This window comes from Microcaecilia unicolor, chromosome 3, assembly GCF_901765095.1.
Source record: "Microcaecilia unicolor chromosome 3, aMicUni1.1, whole genome shotgun sequence".
In the NCBI taxonomy this organism is placed as follows: Eukaryota; Metazoa; Chordata; class Amphibia; order Gymnophiona; family Siphonopidae; genus Microcaecilia; species Microcaecilia unicolor.
This window is the reverse complement of record NC_044033.1, coordinates 151,581,522-151,604,131: the sequence shown is the minus strand read 5'-3', so window position 1 is coordinate 151,604,131 and position 22,610 is coordinate 151,581,522. Positions and strand designations below refer to the sequence as shown.

The 22,610-nt window shown below is 44.4% G+C and overlaps 1 protein-coding gene across 1 annotated transcript in view; it reads right to left on the bottom strand.

Moving 5' to 3' along the window:
• NUP133 (nucleoporin 133) overlaps positions 1-22,610 on the bottom strand; it is a 279,562-nt gene that overhangs the window by 178,144 nt on the left and 78,808 nt on the right. The window lies entirely within an intron of this gene.

Here is a 22,610-nt window from a genome sequence, read left to right as displayed (position 1 = left end):
TCCAAGGGCAGTGGGTGGATGTACAAGAGTATTTATCCTGCTGTCCATGGACAACACCTGCTACAGGTAAGTAACTTTGTTCTCTAGTTAGTTTTAAAATTACCTCCCCACCCTTTAGAATGAACACAGCACTTTTTTTCCTCACTCTCTCACATATTATATTATATTGCATTTACATACTGCTACTACCAAATGGTTTCTAAGCTGTTTACAATTAAAAAAAAAAATCTCTTGGGAATTACACTGACATAGCTAATATTTCTAGAATGCAAAGAATTAACATAGCTTAAAACAAGAAGGGAGTAATTGCCAAATCCTCATAGCTTGAACAGCAAGAAGGTTATCATCCAGACTACCCTTTAATAGGTAGAAAAGTAAAAAAGAAATAATTGCAAAGCCTTCTAGATCTATTAGGTAAGGTAAACTCAAGTGACATTAAATATTCCGGACACTCCCCATTCAAAACTCTAAATAACCACAACAAACAAAATTTAAACTATTCTAGCCTCAATAGCAACCAATGCAATTCCATATCATAATTTAAAATTCTGCCATAATTTATGCCAAGAGAAAAAAAAATCAACTTTACCCGCAATGTTTGAACTGTCTGTAGTTTTTTGAATTATTTATTTCAATGCGCTTAAGTATATAAGTACCGCCTTTGACAATCGAATGTATGCCACCTACTGTTGTATTGGTGGACAAAACGCTCACTGCTTTGTCCATCAGAAGACCCTGAAGCACCTGCAGAGTCAATCGTATTGCCCTAGTCTCCAATAGGTTGGTGGAACAACACATCTCTTTCCACGACAAGAGACTCTGAAGCAATAGGCTCCCCAGCACACAAGACTGGCATTGGTGGCCACCACCATCTACAGAGGAGCCACCAACCGAACTTCCTTGGATAGACTGGGAGAATGGAGCCACCACCAGAGACTCCTCTGCACCGCCACTCAGAGAGGAAACCGACCTCAAAGGAGCTCGATTAGAGACACCATCTGGAGAGATCTCTGTAGAGGCCCCATATGAGCTCTGGTCCATGGGACCACCTCTATCAAGGTCGCCATAGATCCTAGGACCAGATAGTCCCCTGGCTCTTGGAGATCCACAAGTGGAGAAGGATTAGAATCTGGTCCTGGAATTTCCGACATCCTTGGCACAGGAAGAAACACCCAGCCCTAGGTATTCCAAGGTCTGCGCCAGCACTAAATTACCCTTGAGAGGATTGATCACTCAACCTAGGGACTCCAGAAACTGAATATCCGTGCAGTAACCTGATAGTCTCCTAATGACTAGAATCTCTAAGGCCACCCAACACTACCACCATGACCTTGGAAAGAGTAAGAGAGGCTGTCACCAGGCCAAAGGTTATCTCATAAAATGTTCTCAAAACTGCAAAGCGAAGGAAACTTTGATGGGCCTGACAAATCCGGATGTGCCGATATGCCTCCGTCAAGTCCAGTGCAGTCAGAAACGCTACCAAATGAATTGCCACAATGACTACACAAAGAGTCTCCATGTGAAAACTGGCTACTCTGAGCGCCCGATTCACGCTCTTCAGATCTAAGATGGGCCTCAAGGTATCTTCCTTTTTGGCACCACAAATAAATGGAATAATGACCTGTCCCCAGTTCTGCCATAGGGACCCGGGTACACAGATCACAGCTGAATAAGCCTGCAAAGGTATCTCTGGAGTGACACGGAGACACCCGAAAGGCATTCAGCAGAGAATGAGCGAATTCCAAACCATAACCCTTGAACTGCAGAGGTGATCTGGGCCCACCACCATAGAAATCTCTCAGTGTAGCTCCTATTGTTGTTAGAAAATCTGTTTATACCTCATTAAGCATTACCTGAATACTCCTCTTAATGCTATGCTTTATATAAGCAAGAGGTGCTCAGTGATCACAGCTTTGTTTGGTAAATATGGTAAAGACAGTTAGTTTAGCAGAGTTTAAAAAAAGGTTTGTATGGCTTCCTAAAGGAAAAGTCCATAGGCCATTATTAAATTGGACTTGGGGAAAATCCACTATTTCTGGGATAAGCAGTATAAAATGTTTATACATTTTCTGGGATCTTGCCAGGTATTTGCGACCTGGATTGGCCACTGTTGGAAACAAGATGCTGGGCTTGATGGACCTTTGATCTGTCCCAGTATGGCAATACTTATGTACATATGACTCAAATTAATAGGTACACAGATTAACAATTTTAATTAAGGTCTGATTTAAGAAATATGTAGAAACTTACAATCTCTGTGTTTCAATAGATGTTATGTTTAATGTTTCCACATAGTCAATGCCACATATTTACCCTAGCTTATCTAACCCTGTTTGCTCGAATAGACTTAGACTGTGATATCCTCTAGGTTAGTACTGTTCCAAAAAGAGTGGTTTAAACACAGAATTTCACTGTAGCAGCATTTCTGAAGTTAGCTCAATTTGAATAGGAATTTCTCTCCTCTTTCAAGGAAGAGATCCCTGCTCTCTCCTTTGATGAGACATCTTTTCTCCCTCTGCTACTAGGCTAGAGACCATTTCTTCCACATACTCCAACTCACTCTCTTTCACTCACCAAGGCTAATACCCAGAAAATCCATGTTATATAGGATTTGACTCCATAGTCATTATAGTATGTCCTATTACTGGCTGCTGATAGGCTAACATGGAAGTAATGAGCTTGGCAATTTACAATTGGTTCAGCTGGGATTATGCATTGGGAATTGGCCCTATGATGCAAAGGCCTAATCAGCTTAAGCACGCACAACCACTTCTCTGATTGGCCCATCAAACAGGAGTCTCCGCAGACCTATACTCTGACCACTTTCTTGAGCAGGCATAATTGTCCAAGAACATTGTGACTCTATTGACCTTGCACCATGGTTTCTTCTGTCTCATTATCTCACCTAAACAGTCCAGCTCCACGGTTGCAATGCTCATTGGTACACCAGCATGGATCAATAATTCTGACAGCTTAATCTGCCTAAAAATACAGTTCAGGCCTGGTCTGAACAGCTAGGAAGCAAAGCCTTATTTGACTTAACTTCCCTATAGTCTACTGGCCAAAAGCCACCCAAAAACTAACCATAACACCACTATCAGAGAATGGGCACCAAAACCTTCATTGTGAAACATGCCCCCGAGATAGGGATGTTGGTGCAGCAGGCCCTGCCTCCATGTCTGGCTCCACAAAAGGAGTGAACACCGAGAAAAATGAGATATCAGAGACAGCTACTCTCTCAGACCAAAAGCGTTAGAAGTCACGTGGACGGGCCCTACAAGCCAAAAAACCAGGTCCCACTGTTCTAGGGCAATTCCATGGGAGACGTGGCACTTCAATTCACCCAGACTCTGATCAATTTGACTAGCTCCTCACCAAACAATGAGGAACCACGAAAAGGAAACTTATTCAGCTTCGATTTGGATGCTGCATCTGCCAACCAACCACAAACCTAAAGACACCTCCTGGCTGCCACTCCCAGAGTCATAGACTTGGCCGAAGCCCTGAGTAAATCATAAAGCGCAATCCACCAGGAAGGCTGACCCATCTCAATCTTAGCGACATCCCAATGCACTAGGGAAAAATAATCAGCTGACCTAACATAGCCCACCTGAAAACACACCTAGTCACTAAGCCCCCACGGATGGCAGCCTGACCCGCCAGGGCCAGACTATGCTTCAGAAGGGTCTCCATTCTGTGGTCCTGAGGATCCTTCAGGGCCATACCATAATCCATAGGCACCGCAGTCTTTTGGTGACAGCAAAAACAATCAATATCCACCACGAGAGGTTTTAACAATTCCCTATCCTGACCGGGAACAGGATAACGCTTGATCATGAACTTAGCCAACCGAAAGGGAGTATCAAGCACCTACCACTGGGCTTGAACTATATCTCTTATGCCCCGATGCATGGGAAAGGACCTGATTCCTTTCACAAGCGGGTCCACTTTTCTCACCTCCTGAGATACAGGCTCCTCATCAAAATTAAGCATAGAACTCCCCCCCCCCCCCCCCCCAGAAATAAGTTCTTGCAAATCCTCCTTATGAAACACACTGACTACAGAGGGATCCTCACCCAGGGGGCAAGTCTTCCAAAGAAAGGAAGGCCTCTCTCTAGGACATTTCATTCTCCTTATCCTCCTAAGTTCCATCCACGTCACCTTCCTCTAATAGGGACTCAAATCTAAATAATCCAGAGGTTTTCAACCCAGTCCTCGGGGCACACCCAGCCAGTCAGGGTTTTTCCCCTCTGGGGAGCCTTATCCTCCTCATCATCTCAAACAACCCTCTGATGTTTAGGGAGAGAAGAATCCCCAGTCCAGATCCGACAGGGTTTCCACTGCTTCAACAAGAAGGCCTTGTACATGGCCAAAAGAAACTAAACCCCATGTGGAGAGTCCCCCGCACATCCCCAGGACAGGACCTGATTGGATAACAATGAGGCGTATTTTCAAAGCACTTAGCCTTACAAAGTACCATAGGTTACTATGGAACTTTGGAAGGCTAAGTGCTTTGAAAATGAGCCCCAATGTCTGCGGAGAAAAGGTACAGAGAAGGGCGACGAAAATGATAAAGGGAATGGGACGACTTCCCTATAAAGAAAGGCTGAAGCGGCTAGGGCTCTTCATATTGGAGAAAAGATGGCTGAGGGAGATAGATAGAGGTTTATAAAATAATAAGTGGAGTGGAATGAGTAGATATGAATCATTTGTTTACTCTTTCCAAAAATACAAGGACTAGGGGGCACGTGATGAAGCTACAAAGTAGTAAATTTAATATGAATTGGAGAAAAGTTTCTTTACTCACGTGTAATTAAACTCTGGAATTCGTTGCCAGAGAATGTGGTAAAGGTGGTTAGCTTAGCAGGGTTTAAAAAAAGGTCTGGCCGGCTTCCTAAAGGAAAAGTCCATAGACCATTATTAAATTGACTTGGGGAAAATCCACTGCTTATTTCTGGGATAAGCAGCATAAAATGTATTGAACATTTTTGTGATCTTTGCCAGGTATTTGTGACCTGGCTTGGCCACTGTTGGAAACAGGATGCTGGGCTTAATGGACCTTTGGTCTGTCCCAGTGTGGCAATACTTATGAGTGAGCCATGGAGACTATTCTGATGACAGCACCTGAGAATCCAAAATGGAGAGAACTGTTGGCCTGTGGAGAACTGGGCTCGTACCCGCACTCATGGATTAGTTCGCCCTGTGAGCCTGCAAAACCACAGTTTCCCCCCCAAAAGCCAAGGCCCCTATCGCCTCCGAAGCTGCAAAATATTTGCAGACTCTGGAAGCAGGAAGGCCCCAACCCTGACAAGCAACAAACTTTTCCCTGAGAATGAAACCAGAGACAATGTGTGAAGACAGCCCAGAACAACACACGGAGCACAACTGCAGGTGCTTGAGAGGAATTTGCTCTTGGTCAAAAGTGAGTGTGAGTATCCACTGCAGCACTGAAAGCACCCTTCTTGCAAAGGGGCCGAGGCACGGTAATGAGTCTACCTAACCTAGCCGCCCTCCCACAGGACCCCGTATGAAGAAGCGGGGAGGGACTTGGCCACTCGACTGTAGCACCCCCGACGTGAATAAGAACCCCCCATGGGCTTCAGTCCCAGTCAGCAAACAGAAATCCTGACAAAGTACAGATTCACAGCGAGAGAAAGATAAAGAATATCTTTTTTTTTTTCTTATTTTCAACAGAGCACAAAGCAAAAAGAGAGAAATTAGAAATCCTGAGACTGAAAGGCTCACCACATACACCACTTCCTAGAAACTGAGAATACTGATTCTAGCAGGGACTGGACTGTAAAGGGTTCTTATTGACTCACTCAAGAATCAAAGTTCTCAGTCTCCACCTGCTGGACAACCCATCAGTCTTCTCTGGTATGGTGGAGACGCTAACGAGGTACATCTACACATGGCCTGGTCTCCTCCACAGAAGACCGCAAGCATTGTAAGATGTCTGTGGGCTCAAAGTCATGGAAGTAAATAAAGCGAAGATACTTACCTGTAGCAGGTATTCTCCGAGGACACCAGGCTGATAATCCTCACAAGTGGGGATCCGGACTGGCATGGGAACCGGTATTTGAAACAGCAAAAAAATTTGCTAGAGTCTTCTTAGCGCACTGCTCCTCCGACTGCGCAGAGTGCCTTGCCTCCTGCCGTTCGGCCGCACTCCTCAGTTCCGTCATGAGTAAAAGAAAGATACAGAAGACAACTCCAAGAGGAGGTGGGCGGGATTGTGAGGATTATCAGCCTGCTGTCCTCAGAGAACACCTGTTACAGGTAAGTATCTTCACTTTCTCAGAGGACAAGTAGGCTGAAATAATCCTCAAAAGTAGGGTATCCCTAGCATTCAGGCTCACTCAAAACAATAAACATTGGTCAATTGGGCCTTGCAACGGTGAGGACATAACATAGATTAACCTGAAAATATATACAAACTAGCTGAGTGCAGCCTGGAAAAGAACAAAATGGGCCTAGGGGGGTGGAGTTGGATTCTAAACGCCAAACAAATTCTACAGCACTGACTGCTCAAAATGACTGTCGCATTGGGTATCCTGCTCAAGGCAGTAGTGGGATGTGAATGTGTGGACTGAAGACCACGTTGCAGCTTTGCAAATCTCTTCAATGGAGGCTGACTTTAAATGAGCCACCGACACAGCCATGGATCTAACATTATGAGCCGTGACATGGCCCCCCAGAGTCAGTCCAGCTTGGGCATAAGCGAAGGAAATGCAATCTGCTAGTCAACTGGAAATTGTGCATTTTCTGATGGCGATTCCCCTCCTGTTGGGATCAAAAGAAACAAAACAACTGGGCGAACTGTCTGAAGGGCTTCGCCCGTTCCACGTAAAAGGCCAATGCTCTCTTGCACTCCAAGGTGTGCAAGCTGCTTTCGCCAGGGTGGGCATGAGGACAGGGAAAAAATGTTGGCAAGACAATCGACTGGTTCAGATGGAACTCAAGACACCCCTTTCACCAGGAACTTAGGGTGCGTGCGGAGGACTACTCTGTTGTGATGAAACTTAGTATAAGGTGCATCCACTACTAAAGCCTGAAGCTCACTGACCCTACGAGCTGAAGTAACAGCCACCAAGAAAATGACCTTCTAGGTCAAGTACTTCAGATGGCAGGAATTCAGTGGCTCAAAAGGAGCTTTCATCAGCTGAGTGAGAATGACATTGAGATTCCATGCCACTGGCAGAGGTTTGACTGGGGGCTTTCACAAGAGCAAACCTCTCATGAAACGAACAACTAAAGACTGAGATAGGCGCACCCTCTACGCATTGATAAGCACTAATTGCACTCAGATGAACCCTTACGGAGTTGGTCTTTAGACGAGACTCTGAAAAGTGTAGGACAAGACCTCCTTCATTTAAAAGAATAACACCTCTTAGTGGAAGCAAGCAAGACTCTGGAGACACCCTCTGAAAGACCTAAGGAATCGAATTCTAGGCTTTCAACAACCAGGCCGTGAGAGCCAGAGACTGGAAGTTGGGATGTAGAAGTGACCCCTCGTTCTGAGTGATGAGGGCCCATGTTCTTTAGAGGACAACTCCAGAAGAAGAGGGAACCAAATCTGACGCAGCCAATATGGCGCAATCAGGATCATGGTTCCGTGGTCTTGCTTGAGTTTCAACAAAGTCTTCCCCACCAGAGGTATGGGAGGAATACACATACAGAAGGCCTGTTCCCAATGTAGGAGAAAGGCATGTGACGCTAGTCTGTTGTGGGCCTGAAGTCTGGAACAGAAACTGAGGGACCTTGTGGTTAGTTGAGTGGCAAAGAGATCCACCGAGGGTCTGCCCCACGCTGGAAGATCTCGTGGGATAAGTCCATATTCAGCGACCACATCGTGAGGTTGCATTACCCCTGCTCAGCCTGTCGGCCAGACTGTTGTTTATGCCTGCCAGATAAGTGGCTTGTAGAAAACAAGCCATGATGGCATGCCCAAAGCCACATCTTGACAGCTTCCTGACACAGAGGGCAAGATCCGGTGCCCCCCATGCTTGTTGGTATTTTACATTGCCACCGGATTGTCTGTTTGAATCAAGATAATTTGGTTGGATAGCCAATCACTGAAAGCCTTTATAGTGTTCCAAATCGACCGGAGCTCCAGGAGGTGATCTGAAGAGCTGTTTCCTGGGAGGACCAGGCTCCCTGAGTGTGAAGCCCATCTACAAGAGCCCTCCACCCCAGGAGAGATGCATCCATCGTCAGCACTTTTTGCGGTTGAGGAATTTGGAATGGACGTCCCATGGTCAGATTGGATCAAATAATCCACCACTGAAGAGAATGTGAAAAGTCGGTGGACACATGGATGACATCTTCTAGATTCCCCATGGCTTGATGCCCCTGAGAAGCTAGGCTCCACTGAGCAGATCTCATGTGCAGACATGCCATGGGTGTAACATGAACTGTGGAGGCCATGTGCCCCAAGAGTCTCAATATCTGCCGAGCTGTGACTTGCTGAGATGCTCAAACCATGGACACTAGGGACAGAAGGTTGTTTTGCCTGGGTCTCAGGAAGATAGGCTCAACTGTTCCACCTTGTCTCCAAAAAGATTATCTTCCCAGCAAGAAACATCTGCGATCCTCTGCTGGACCGAATGGTCCAGGTTAGAAACACGCAGCCATAAGAGTCTACGCATTGCTATACCTTGATCAGAGATCCAAGATGCTACATCAAAAAAGTGTCGTATGTGCCCCTGGCCAAGAATTTATGACACGCCTTCTACTGCTTGATCAGCTGGCGAAAGGGTTTAGCCTGCTCCAGAGGCAGGGCAATGACCAAAGTAGACAGCTGCCGCACAGAGTTCCGCAAGTGGATGCTCTTGAAGAGCTGGTATGACTGAATACGGGCAGCGAGCATGGTGGCCCGATACATCTTTCTCCCAAAAGAATCCAAGGTCCTAGCTTCCCTGCCTGGGGGTGCCAAAGCATAGTCCCTAGAACTCTTGGCTCTCTTAAGAGTAGAATCCACCAACATGGAGTTGTGGGGTAACTGAGACCTCATCAACCCAGGCTCCCCATGGATCCAGTACTGAGAATCTGTCTTCTTCGGGACAATGGGGACAGACAGAGGGGACGCCCAGTTTTGCATAAGGACTTCCCTGAGTACCTTATGCAAAGCAGCTGTCACTGCCTCTCTAGGTGGAGAGGTGTAGTCCAGGACCTCGAGCATCTCAGCCCTGGGCTCAATCCTCCATGTCTACGGGGAATGGAATGGCCTGAGCAATTTCCCACGCAAAAGATGAAAAGGAGAGGCTCTCAGGAGACAGTCTCCTTTCAGATGGAGGGGAAGGTTCAGAGGGTATCCCAAAGACTCTCGGAGGAAAAGTATCTGGGATCTTCCTCTGACTCCCAAGAGCCTCTTCCTTGGTGTCGGAGAGCACGTCCCTCAGAGACCCACCTCAACGCCGAAGAACTGCGGTCCTCGATGGCAATGTCGAGAAGCCGACCCCCGCATGGACAGCGGAGAAGCTTCCTCCATAGACGTCGATGGGGAGTCGACCTGGGTTGCAGCCGATACCGGGGCCGCAAGCGGCGTCGAGCTCGGAGACAACACCATAGGTGGAGGGTCAGACATAGCTGCAGCTGGTGGCATGGCAGGCGCAAGCACCCCCAACGCTGATGTTAGTGCGACACAGCAGTCTTTCCAGAAGCTCTGGAAGAAAGGCCCGAATCCGCTAGTCGAGAGCCGCCATCGGAAAAGGATGTGGGGTCGGTATAGCAGTCGGTGGCAGAGCTCCCTGAGGTTCGGGAGCAGGAACTGGACTGCTGGGAAGCTTGACGCGTGGGCATCTCTTGCATGGAGGGGGAGCGGTCCTCCCGATGTCGACGATTCTTGAGTGCCAAGGTCCTCTGCGCCCCGGAGCTCCCGGCACCATGTGTCAAGGGAGAACGTTGTCGGTGCTTCTTAGCCTTCGCTCAATGCTCCTCGGTGCTGACAAGACGTCGAATCCCCACATCTCCTTGGGGTCGGGTCAGATGATGGACTGTCCCGGGGGGCCTGCATAGCAGGAGGCCTCAAGGCAGATGGAGACCCACTCGATGCCTTGCTGCTCCCAGTGTTGAGGTCTCTCAGCAGCCATGCCTACCTCCTCCCAACACTGATGCCTCCCCTCAGTGCACACGTCAAAGGACCGGACTGAGACCCAAAAAGTTTTTCTCTTTGGGCTTTTCAAGCCAGTTGAGTCCTTTCCTTCATACGAAGGCAAAAGCACAGGGTGGGCTATGGTCGGGACCAAGACATTGAATACACCACGAATGGGTATCAGTGCCTGATATGGTCCAGTTTCACCAAGAACAGCGTTTGAAGCCACTGGGAAGGGAAGACTGCCCTAGCCAAATCAAAAGACATGATTGTGCTGAAAATAAAGCACAAAGGAAGATGGCCGCTAGGTAAGGAGCTCGGCAGGTGAGCTCCAGAGGTCCCAAGCGAACAAACCCACCAGAGCCACCCCCACCTGGACCGGAACGGACCGGGAGGATACAGGACCGAAGCCTGAACCTTGCTAAGTTGGTTAGCCCAACCAGGCCCAAAGATCCAAAGGGCAGGCGACTAGCATCGAACGAACGTGTCCCCACCACGCAGCACATCTGCTCGCTGGTGACCGAGGCCTAGAGAGACCTAACCCACCGGGACCACTCCCGACCGGACTGGAATGGTCTAGAGTTAAATCGGAGCTAGATTGTTGCCGTGCCGACCAATCCAAAAAGGCCGGCAATCTAGAAAGCGAACGGCGAGGTTGGCGAGTTCACCCGAAAACTACGGTACACATCCCAACGGGGACAACCCGAGAGCGAGCCCACGGAGAAAATCTCAAAAATCGGACCACTACTGGGTGGATCAGACCGAGACCCACCCTGGCCCGAGCATCGAAGAGCGATCTGTGTCACTAATTGCAACGAGCAACGGATTAACCTCTCCAGTTCGGACCAAATAACCACGCGGCGGACAAGAGAGGCCCAACAACTGAAAACAACCCCAAGCGACCAACAGCACGAGCACAGAAGAGAAGAACTGAAGTCGCACATCACAACTTTAAACGACCTGGTGGCCAACAGAACCGACCGCCGGGGTCCCAGGGAAAGAGCCAAAAACCCGGAAGCAACGGAGTGTTCACTTGCAGTGAAGAGGATCGCGAGCATGCTTCTTCCAAGTGTGTGCTGACACGAAGGGAATCCGAGCTCCCGGACAAACAACGAGGTCAGCCATAGCTGCACTTCAGACGGCTAGAACTACAGCAGAGAAAGGTCCAAGAAGGAATAACCCGAAAAACCACCAGGACCTCGCGAAACCCGCAGAACGCCCTTCCAGCAGCCCAGGACGAACCTTCACTGCCAGAGGCATGAAACAACGCGGACACGAACTCCCGCACAGCTCTCCCACACCAGAAACCAGCTCTCCAGACCACACTGGGCAAAAAAGAACAGCACAATGGAAAATACCCCTGCACTGCTCCTGGTATGCTCCTTTGAATGATCTAACAATATATCTGCTAAACAACAATACAGCATGCTAAAAGACTTCCCAAAAGGCTTCCAATAAAATTTAGTTTCAAGGTACTGAGAAGTGACTGCTTAAACTAACGCATGCAGCAATAATTTACATAGCAGCAATAATTTATATTTATCTATATATAAGTGCTTTCCGTGTCACTCAAAGCAATGACAAATGTATATGCTTGTTTATTTTAATTTGCTTAATGTAAGTGCTGGCTTTGCTCTGATCTGCGTAAATTTAAATGTAAATGCTATCTAGCTTTGCTTTGATCTGCTTAATGTAAATGCTGGCTTTGCCCTGTTTTGCTTAAATTTAAATGTAAATACTAACTCTGCTTTAATTTGATCAATGTAAATGCTGGCTTTGCCCTGTCTTGCTCTAATTTAAATGTAATTGCTAACTCTACGTTAATATGCTACACACAAGGCAAGAAGGATATTCCAGCCTAGTGTTAAGGCACAGGAAATAACTGCATGCATAGCTCACAATATCGAACCACTTATGATCGTGTCCTACCTCCCGAACCCCCCCCCGAACATAAAACAACTGAGCGAGCATCTCTATTGATTTAACATAGAAACCTCGCACACTCCGTCTTGCAGACTCTGCACACTCCTATTCTAGAAATTGACGCAGTGCCTTACTTGAGGATATGAACCCAAACAAAATACTTCTAATCACCTACGGGCTCATTCCAACCCTACTCTCATATACAACCTTTGATACAGATAACAACAAGCACACAACTCACAAATCATACATTACTCACATATGCAGAATGCCGGCCCAAATAAGCAGCAAAAACCACGATGAGCTCATAGCCTACGGACACCAACAAAGAATACCAAAAGAAGACTCCAAACCGGCACACCAAAATAACAGACAACTGATAAAAATCACCACAATCCTGAACTCAAGAAAAAAACACCAATTAATACAAATAGTTTACACTAATGCTAGATCTATAATCAGGAAAACCAACTCGATAACCGATTGGATAACGGAAGATCACCTTGACCTCCTCCTCATCAATGAAACCTGGATACATAACGCTAAAGACCCAATTATCCTAGAGCTATGTCCACCAGGATATAAAATCATTCACTGGACGAGAGAAGGAAAAAGAGGCGGAGGCATCGCTATAATCTATAAATCACAATTTACAATCACAACTACAGCCGAATCGATCCTCCCCCAACTCGAAATAGCAGCAGTCAGAGTCACACACCCTAACCTACAGGACCAACTAAATATAATCCTATTCTACAGACCTCCAGCCAAATGGCAAGAAGCACAGATCCACTTCACAGACTTCATATCAAACACTTGTCTATCATCCCAAAATATCATCATAGCAGGAGACATCAACCTCCACCTTGAAAACACCAATTCAAACAATGTACAAGAATGCAAGGAATTCCTCCAACTCTGGGAGTTCCACAGCCCACCCACAAACACGGACACACCTTAGACATTATAACTCACAAAGTTTCATCAGACACGAACCTCACAATCAAGGACACAAGATGGACAATTACACTTGGTCAGATCATTACAAAGCAAATACATCCCTCCTTTGGAAACAAAAGAAAAAAAGCAACACCAGGAAAAAAGAACTTACAGTACAAGAGGCAAAATAGACCCTCTAACATTCTGGCAACAAATCTATGCCGCCGAATGGACAACTACCACAGAATCACCCCAATTCTTACAGGAATGGGATAACAGATGCAGAACAGTTCTAGACAATATAGCTCCGCTCCAAACTAGAACCTCGCATACCGTGTTTCCCCGAAAATAAGACAGTGTCTTATATTAATTTTTGCTCCCAAAGATGCACTAGGTCTTATTTTCAGGGGATGTCTTATTTTCGGCGAAACACGGTACAAGCCATACCCAAATGCACCACACTAGAGGACCAAACGATTACACATACAAAAAAAAATCCCAACGATGGCCCCTGATAGAGGAAGAACGAGGAAAAGAATGCGTTGCTTTGTGTTATAGACGTCCGGCTCTCACAAGGACACAAAAAAAAACAACCAACCTCCCCTAATAAACCACAACACAGTACCATATCGCCATCACTACCTCCACACTAATAGGAACTGGGCTGGGTGGCTAGTTGCCAAATAGTGAGCTTCTGGTGGGAGAGAGTGGGCACCATCGGGGCCAAACAAAACTTTGCTAGGTCTTACTTTTGGGGGAGGCCTTATATTTAGCAATTCAGCAAAACCTCTACTAGGTCTTATTTTCAGGGGATGTCTTTTTCCCTTAAGTCCAATCTGAATCCCCTCCTTTACAACATTTTGGTCTTGTCCCCCTTTTCGGCCACAATAATCCTCCCTGCCCTCCTCTCTGATGCTCTACCGACTGTTCGTGGTCCGTGTAAAATTTATAAGGGTGTGGCCCGCACGATACCAATTGGGGTAACTTAACACCTTACATACACCTTTTTGGCTTCCTGTGCAACTAGAAATCATTTTTTTTTGATTCCCTATAAAACTATCCCTTTTCCTTCTCAGTCCCATGTGGTGTGAGTCTTGATTATATACTCCCTCTTGGGCTTCGAATAAACTTGCCCGAAGAGCTGTAAGTTCTAAACCCCTTTTTCTCACATTTTTTTAATATCCTTATTCAGGCTTCTGAAACTGCCATTTCTTTCTGTAGCTTTTAAAGGTTTTCCCTAACAAGTGCTGTAGTTCACTATCTCAAGGACATGAGAATCTGGGAAGCTTGCCCACTTTAGCTGCCTTATCAGTCCAGCACTGCTTCGGCAGAGGAGGCTCTACAGTTCACTTTTAAAAGCTCAGAAAGTGATTTTTTTTTTTTTCCTCCCCCTTTTCCGTTCGTTTTTTTGTCCCTGTTCTATGCTGAAGTGGTACAAGTTAAACAGTCATTTACACAGGGGTGCTCTGTTTTAATGGTGTGCTCGTTTAAAAGAAATATAAGTTACAGCCCCTGCACCGTACTATCGTGTTAGTTTTTTTTCAGGATGCTTTTTAATACTTTTTAATCATCGGTGAGCCTGACTATATTATAACGTTATCTACAGGAAATACTGCACTTCCTCGCTTGCATTGTGGTTTCGTCCTCCGACTGCATACAGCCTGGACTGGCTTATTTTAAACATTTGTAATAATGAGCTAGGTTATAATATTTCCTGATGAATATTTCCACGTCCTGAGAATGACAATCACTTTTAAATAATATGATTCTATAAAGAGTTTAAATTGTGTAAGTCTTTATAATAAGTTTGATATGAACCAAGATCCAACACAGAAAGTCACATAAAATTACAATGGTTTATTGTTACATTAAGAGCTAGATAATCCTTTGTATAACTTATATGATAGTATAAATATTCTGTACTATATAGAAGCATTTCTCTGCTTTTACCTTAATAGATATGCATATAAAATATGTTTTACCTTTCCGGTTGAGAAGATGATGGCTGCGTGCCATGAGAATACAGCGTTGTTTCACTTCAGTTATTTCCTGTTGGTCCTTTATAACCCAACCTTCTCTTTCCTTCTAATGCTGCAGCTGTTCTGTTTGTCATCATTTAGACATATCATTTCAGTCACTGATTAGTATGTATGTTTTATGCCGTATCATTGGAAGTTCTTGATGTAAGAATCACATGTTTTAATTTGTTCTTTTTCTCCCTTCTACCTGTTTAGCCACAAAAGCTTCCTGCCATTGCATTCGGGTTTATTTTATTTACTATGTCCCTTTTCTGAGTGTATATTTATGGGTATGAGCTTGTCATCTTTACACCACGATTCTGGTGTCCTGTTTCAAAATTTATTGATTTATATGCTTCTCTTATATTTAATATGTCTTTGTTAATATACATTTTCTTGCCTTTTGTTGAAATCGGTGTTTCCTTTCACTGGCTTGTTGGATGGAAAATTCTATTTTCCATTGCTGCATGACAAGTGATGTCTTTGGCATTTTTAGTTCTGGCTAATGTGTTCCAACTAATGACTTTTTTGTGACTGTGCCTTCCCCGAAGAGCTTACATTTGTTTTGTTTTGCCTTGGAATATTTCGTCTTTCTCTCTATTTTTCTACCACTTCTATAGTAATTTTCAGGGGCTTTTCCCTGGAACATACTATACTTTCTTATATACCAGTGTCACGCTATAACTATTGGGTTTGATATCGATGCCTGGGGCTTACATCCATCGAAGGTGGATGACGGTATCGCAATTATTAGATTTTAAGCAGAACCCCATTCTATTTTTGGAATGACCTGCATTCACTGAATTGGACTATTGCCCATATAGAAGTTACCGGTACAGATGCGCGCTGGGGATATACAGAGACGTCTAAAATCCTTTAGTTGCAAATTTAGACAGGTTGACTGGGGCCCTAAATTTTTGTTCTCTTCTAGACGAATATTTAAGCATCTATTGGGGGTTAGCGACAAAATGGCGAGTATATTCCCATATATGGCGAGTGTATTCCCATATTTCTAACCGGCGAAAACCAATTAGATCGCTGCCCTTTAATTTTAGAGAACTTATTTTCGCTGTTCGCTAAAATCTTTTTTTGGAGTTTTTGCTTCCCCCACTTTTGGGGTTTTCAATATGGCGAGTGTTATCCCATATCCAAATTCATGGCGAGTGTTATCCCATGTGCGATCCCAGGCGAGTGTAGTCCCATCACATGGCGAGTGTTATCCCATGTCAAAATTCATGGCGAGTGTTATCCCATGGTCAATTTCTATAGAAGCATACTCTGGAGGGCAGTATTTCTAGAGTAGGTTATATATAGTAAGTGACACAACTGACTCCTGCACTATTCTCATGTTCATGGCTATCATTTCTTTGTTAATATAACCTGCGGTAAAAGCATGGAGCTTTCCGCCAATTAGTAATTTATGTTTTAGGTTCCACTTCTGGGACGCTCTTGAAGACGCGTGAGTATAAAGGTGTTTTCTATATGCATGATGCATGTTTTCCTTTGAATGATCTTCCTTTGCACGTTTTTATATATATTTATAGAGATACCTATTATAATTCTTTGAACTAGGATCCAATTTGGGATTTAATTTGCCATTTTACACTGCACACCTCCACCTATGTGGATTGTTTTCCCCTTATTCCTAATTCCATTATGTCCACTCAGTCCTCCACTAGCCCCCTGGAAAGAGTTCTCAACTTTTTCCCCGCTGATAAAAAAGAACTTTCCCGTTTATGTCAAACCTGGCATACCGTTTGGTCTGCTAAAGACCCGGGATTGGAATGGCCAACAAAGGGCTCATTTGATCAGGGTAAACTCCAAGCCTTGGTCTGCTATAATGAATCCAACAAAACAGGAAAATCTAGGGATAAGCATTTAGCTGCTATTAATAAATTTATACTTATTGCACAAAACCAGCATGACAGAGCCCTAGCGAAGTCTGCTTGCGATCAAGCCCCTTACCAAGAGGCAGTAACACCTACCGCCCCTCCACCTTATGATGCTGCAGGTACTACCAAGCTCCTACCATGTGCAGTGGGATATACACCGATACCCTCAGGATATTGTGATAAACCTCAGCTACCGATTTCTCAGGGATCTCAGACACAGACCCCCTTATCTCAAGGATCTCAGACAGTGATACCCTCGCTGCCTGCGATATCTCCCGCTCCTATGAAATTTGACCCACCTACTACCGTACACATTGCCGGTGTAGTTGATCTATCTCTTCCCTCATCACAAAAGGACCCAATTCCAATATCTCAGGGGTCAGTACAAACTCAGACGCCTTTAACCCCTTCAACAATCCCAGTGGCCCAACCAGTAGCCCTGATTTCGGCCCAATTACCCACTGTTACCTCTGCTCCAACGATGCAAGCAACAACCCAGACGCTAACCCCACCACCGCCTCATGTATATCGTACTCTTGGAGGCTATGAGATTGAGATACCCCCTCCCATTATTGAGCAATATCCTTGTGTCCCGAACCCATCAGTTCCGGCCACCGTCCAGTACCCTGCTATCAGTCAAATTGACGTAGCTGCCCAGACCTCCACCTACCCTAGCCTAGGATCCGGGTTGACTTCACACATGACCACCCAAACGACTACCTACCCACATATGGGACACACAACTCAGACATCACCTCCACCACTACCTTTGGACTCTTCTGTCCAAACTGGTCCCTTGCCAGCTGAATCCCTACAGTCTATCCTGTCTCAATTACGACAGATGGGTTTCATTCCATGTAGTCCTGCTACACAGACACGGGCTATTTGTCAGGAACTCTATGATCGGGGTTTCATTAAACCACCCCCTGCTCCAGTGAACCCTTCAATGCCCATTCTAGAACCTCAGTGTTCTATTCCTCCTAGATGGGACACGTTAGGTGCACGGCCAATGCGTCCCTTGGTACTCCCAGCCAAACCAGCTAATAAGGAGCGACCGAAGGTTAGACTCTCCCCATTAGACGAAGCATGGGAAGTTTTAAAACAACAACTCCCCACAAAATCGGACATAGAGGATATTCGAAACGAGCCTCCTCCGATGTTCCATTTCTCCTCTTTTTCAGATAGTGAAGTAATCCCTTCCCTTGCAGACGATTCACCTCGTTTCACGTTACCTAATACCCCAGTCCCCTCGGAAGAACAATACGATCACACATTGGCTAGTATGGGAGATGGCCTCGCGTTTGTTTCAGAAGGACTTCGTTCCTTACACAAGTCCCTGACAACGCAACCGCACCCTGATACCCCGGACACCGTGGTATCTGTTGCACCAAAATCTGAGTTTCCTCAACACCATGATCTTATTTCTGATCATACTAGACAGCGCCATCCTCACAGTTATCTTACTGATGAAGGATCTAGCCGCTGCCTTGCAGTTATTGACAATTCCCCACACCCTACAAGTTTGAATATCAGTACAGACCCTATCTTATCTAGTCCGCCTAGCACACCTGCCCAATATGTGGCTTTGCATGAGAATTCATGGCATTATGTTCACCCATGGGTTGATAATCTCGCAGGATGGTCTGAGGCGCTCCAGCCCCAGTCCGCTCTCTTCCCATGTGAAGGATCCTTACGTTCTGACAAGCTTTCACTTGTAAGAGATCTAATTTATGACCACCCCGACCCCCATTGGGATCAGAAAACAACCCTCTATCTAATCCAAGGTCTTCAGGTTTGGAAAAAGTATGAGAATCAGTTTCCCCCAACCACCTCGATTGATCTCCTTAAATCAGTGAAACTTTTTCCCCTGCTGAATAAAATGTCAGGTGGTGTCCCTCATACGGAATACACCCCACTTTCAGCTGTTGAATTGAATAGCCTCATACTACAGCTCCCGGATATTGCACTGGGAGGCAACCGATGGTTGAAAAAATTACAGGACATTACCCTGGGGACTACTCTATCAGTAGGTGATATGAAAGCGCTCCTGGGCAGAACCCCACACGCTAGTATCACTGACATATTCACTCAATCGGGCTATGCAAAATTTGTTACAGATACCCAATATGATGGTAACCCTTTGACTGAAATTCAGACAAAAATATTTCAGGAAATCCGGACCATGTATCCGACCCTTAAAGACTTTTCGGTTATCACTTCCCAAAGATGGCAAATGGATTCAGAGCCTATTGAGGCTTATTTACTCAGACTCCAAGACCTCTATAAGGAAGAAACAGAGGAAAAATTTGACTCTGATAATGCCCTCCCAGTATTCTACCATTTACTGAAGGGAACCTTACCTTCAGAAATTAAACTTAAGTTAGAGAACACCGTGGGTCTCCAATTAGAAAAATGGCCTAAAATTCGTGAACACATCCTTCATCATTGCAGACGACTTATTAAAAGCAAGCAAAATGAAGCCCAACATCGTAAGACAGTACACACTAACTTGGAGGTGCTACAGACTGAAGATCTCAAAGAGAAAAGAGCCTCTAAGAGCTCTGACACCAATACCAATACTCCTAACACTTCTCCCCCTGTTATTGTTATGTATGCTGATCAACGCTATGACAATAACACCCGAAATCAGGGCCCACGGCCCTACCGCCCAGACCGTAGAATTGATTACCCTGAAGAAAGAGGTCGTCGCTCTCAACCCCAGCGAGGTCCCCCAAGGGGCCCTCTTGGAGATACTAGGCGACAACGAGACTATCGTTCCTGGCCTAGCCCTGATCGCTATCCTGATGTGCTCTGTTATCGCTGCCAACAATACGGTCATTATGCTGCTGAATGTCTTCAGACACAGCCATATAGATTTAGAAAATCGCAGATCCGTCAAAATCCCCCTGAACGGCAGTCATTCCCTTTATGGAACCCGGATCAACACCGTCCGCAGTGACCACAGATTTAGGGATCAATATTACCCACCCCATAATGACTAGGCGTAATCCGAACACGATTTGATTTTGTTGCTCTCAGTTACTCAAAACTACTCGGCTCCTCATTTAGTATCCGGTAACCATTTCTCTGTATATGTGTTGGTTTGATGTTTCTGTTTCCATTACAGGTAACATGTCTTTATTTTATATTTCTCTAGGTTTAATAGCAAGTGTATATTTATGGTACCATACAAATGACCTAACTAAGTCAGCAAGTTATTTATTTGTTTCTATGCATACCTTCCCTGGGGAGTTCTTATCAACTGCAGGGGTGAGCGATCCCCAGAGGATGTTCATTTTATGTTTTTTATATGTATACCTGAACTGACTTATTTATGCCATTTTACTTTATACGGGATCCCTTTTTAATAAAAGCTGTGTATTGCACATTTAAAAAAAAAAAAAAAAAAAAATTTCTGCTTTAACTGTTATGCTGTTTAAATTGATATGACATTCACTTCTTTAATTTTTTCATGAATATAAAGCCTTCATTTTTGAAATCTCTCTATGGTATGTGTGATATCTGAAGGCTTTTCATTATTTCCTTGTCCAAGAAAGCGAAATATTAAATAACCATTATCCGATTATATGGAATAAATGCGAGAAATATTCCCTTGAACTGGCCATTTGGGGGAGCATTTTGCGCTGATCATAGATTTTATAGTATTCTTGGACTGAGAATTGGTGAAGCTTTCAGACATAAATTAGGAAAATTATACACTCCACTTTCTGATTCCTTTCTATTCAAAACAGCAACTATTACTCTTTTTATCTCTCTGTCTTTCACTGTGAGTGATTGTGAGAAGAGCTGGTGTACATTATTTGTGTGCAGCGGTCCTGGAATTTATGCTTTGTGTATTTAACTAACACCTTGCTTCAACTAATTCTTACCACGTGGTGGCTTTGTCTTAAAGCGATATGCTTTTCCCTACTTCTTTGACTGATTGAAAAAGGTTACTTAAACTCTATGTGAGGTCAATCACTGGTGTCTGCACTTTTGAATGTTTTTTTCATTTGTCTTTTTCAAGGAACCTTTTTCTTGCATTGCCATCTGAATATGCCTTGTTACAATTCAGATATATCATATTTTGTTTTATTTTTATTTTTCTTTTAAGCCTATTTTTATCTTACACCCTTCAGGGTGCTTTTTTTTAAATATTTTAATCTTTTTTAATTTTTTTAATTTTTTTTTAATTTTTTCATTCTCGATGCTTTGTTTCTTACCATGCCTCCTTCCTGAACCCCATTTATACCCACAGCCCGCCTCCTAGCATTCTGACTTCTTTCAATAAGCTTACCACATAAATTGCACTACTGGTCTGTTTAACGTTTGCCTTTCCCCAGATGGATACCGGAATTCCGTTGACGTCCCTTACCGAGGAGACGACTGCTAGCAAAGAAGAGCTATGTTGCAGCAAAGAATCGCTAAATTAAAAGACAGATGCACAGACCCCAACATTACCTGGTGTGAGAAACGAGACATTATTCAGCGTGAGTTTCGACAGATGCATCAATTGGTCCATGAGCAAAAGAGATAGGCTCTCCACTTGCTGGAGTTACACAAAGCTTTGGCCTCTACCCTTCTAACTCGTAAGTCCTGCTGGCCTCCTGCAGCTGAGGGCTCAACCCTTGGTGAATGGTAGTCATCGTAGGTGAAGATTCCATATCTATTGGCGATAAATGGCGACGCATTGCCCTCCATACATCAATAATTGAACATTTACCATCATCTCTAAATTTTAATTGTTTTTCTCTTTTGTTCCATATACTTTACCATTGTTATTTGATCATGCCTTTGTAATAATTACCAATCTGTCTTGCTATTTATGTAAATTGGCTTTTCATTATTGAACCCTTCTGGGTTCCCTTTTGCATGCCTAGAATAAAGACATGGAAAGATCCCAGTTTGTACACCACAAGTACATCTTCAAGATCTATCCTGGCCCAAATGATGTTAGATCCCCCAAGGTTGTGGCAATGACCTTTACACCTTGCAAACTACTGGACCACAAGTCTTGGGTCCATGTGAAAGATATACGTGTTTACTCAGCCGCAGATGTTACGAGCCTAACCATCTCAAGACCGGCAACTTCCTTCAGCAAGCCAGCCTGAAAATCCAGCCCTGTTAGATCTTCCAGATTCTTCAACGCTTCCACCGCCTCAACCATGATCGATGAAAGAGAATTTAGAACTGATACTTAATTTGAGAACTACTGTTGCTGTTTATGGACATTATAGATTCATATTTTGTTTTATTTTCAGTTTAGCAACAATCCTGTCTAGATATTGAAAAGGTTTTATTTTTATTTTCCTATTATTTCCTATTATTTCCTTTATTGTTCTAATTGTTTTTCTAAAAGTTTTCCCGTTATTTCTGTTTATGTAATTTAAAGTGAAAATTGATATTGTTCAGATACAAGGGTAACATCAAACCCTAATACTAGCTAAGATATCATAATGTAGATGTAAACTCTGTTAGTATCAACCTGTTATGCAATTGTTTAACTTTGGTGTAGGCTTACTTGAGCCGCATGTCTTTCTGTAGGTTTGACTAAGCTCCAAGAGGGGTAACGGATATATACAATGCTTCCCATACTTCCAGGTCATACTTGCTATCCACTTATTAGTGCTCATGATTGGATGCCAATGATGAGTACTAGTAAGGTCCAGGAATCCTGACCTGTTTTAGGATTCTGAATACCTACAACCTTAAACAGCCTATTAGTATGATCCACCTGAAATTACT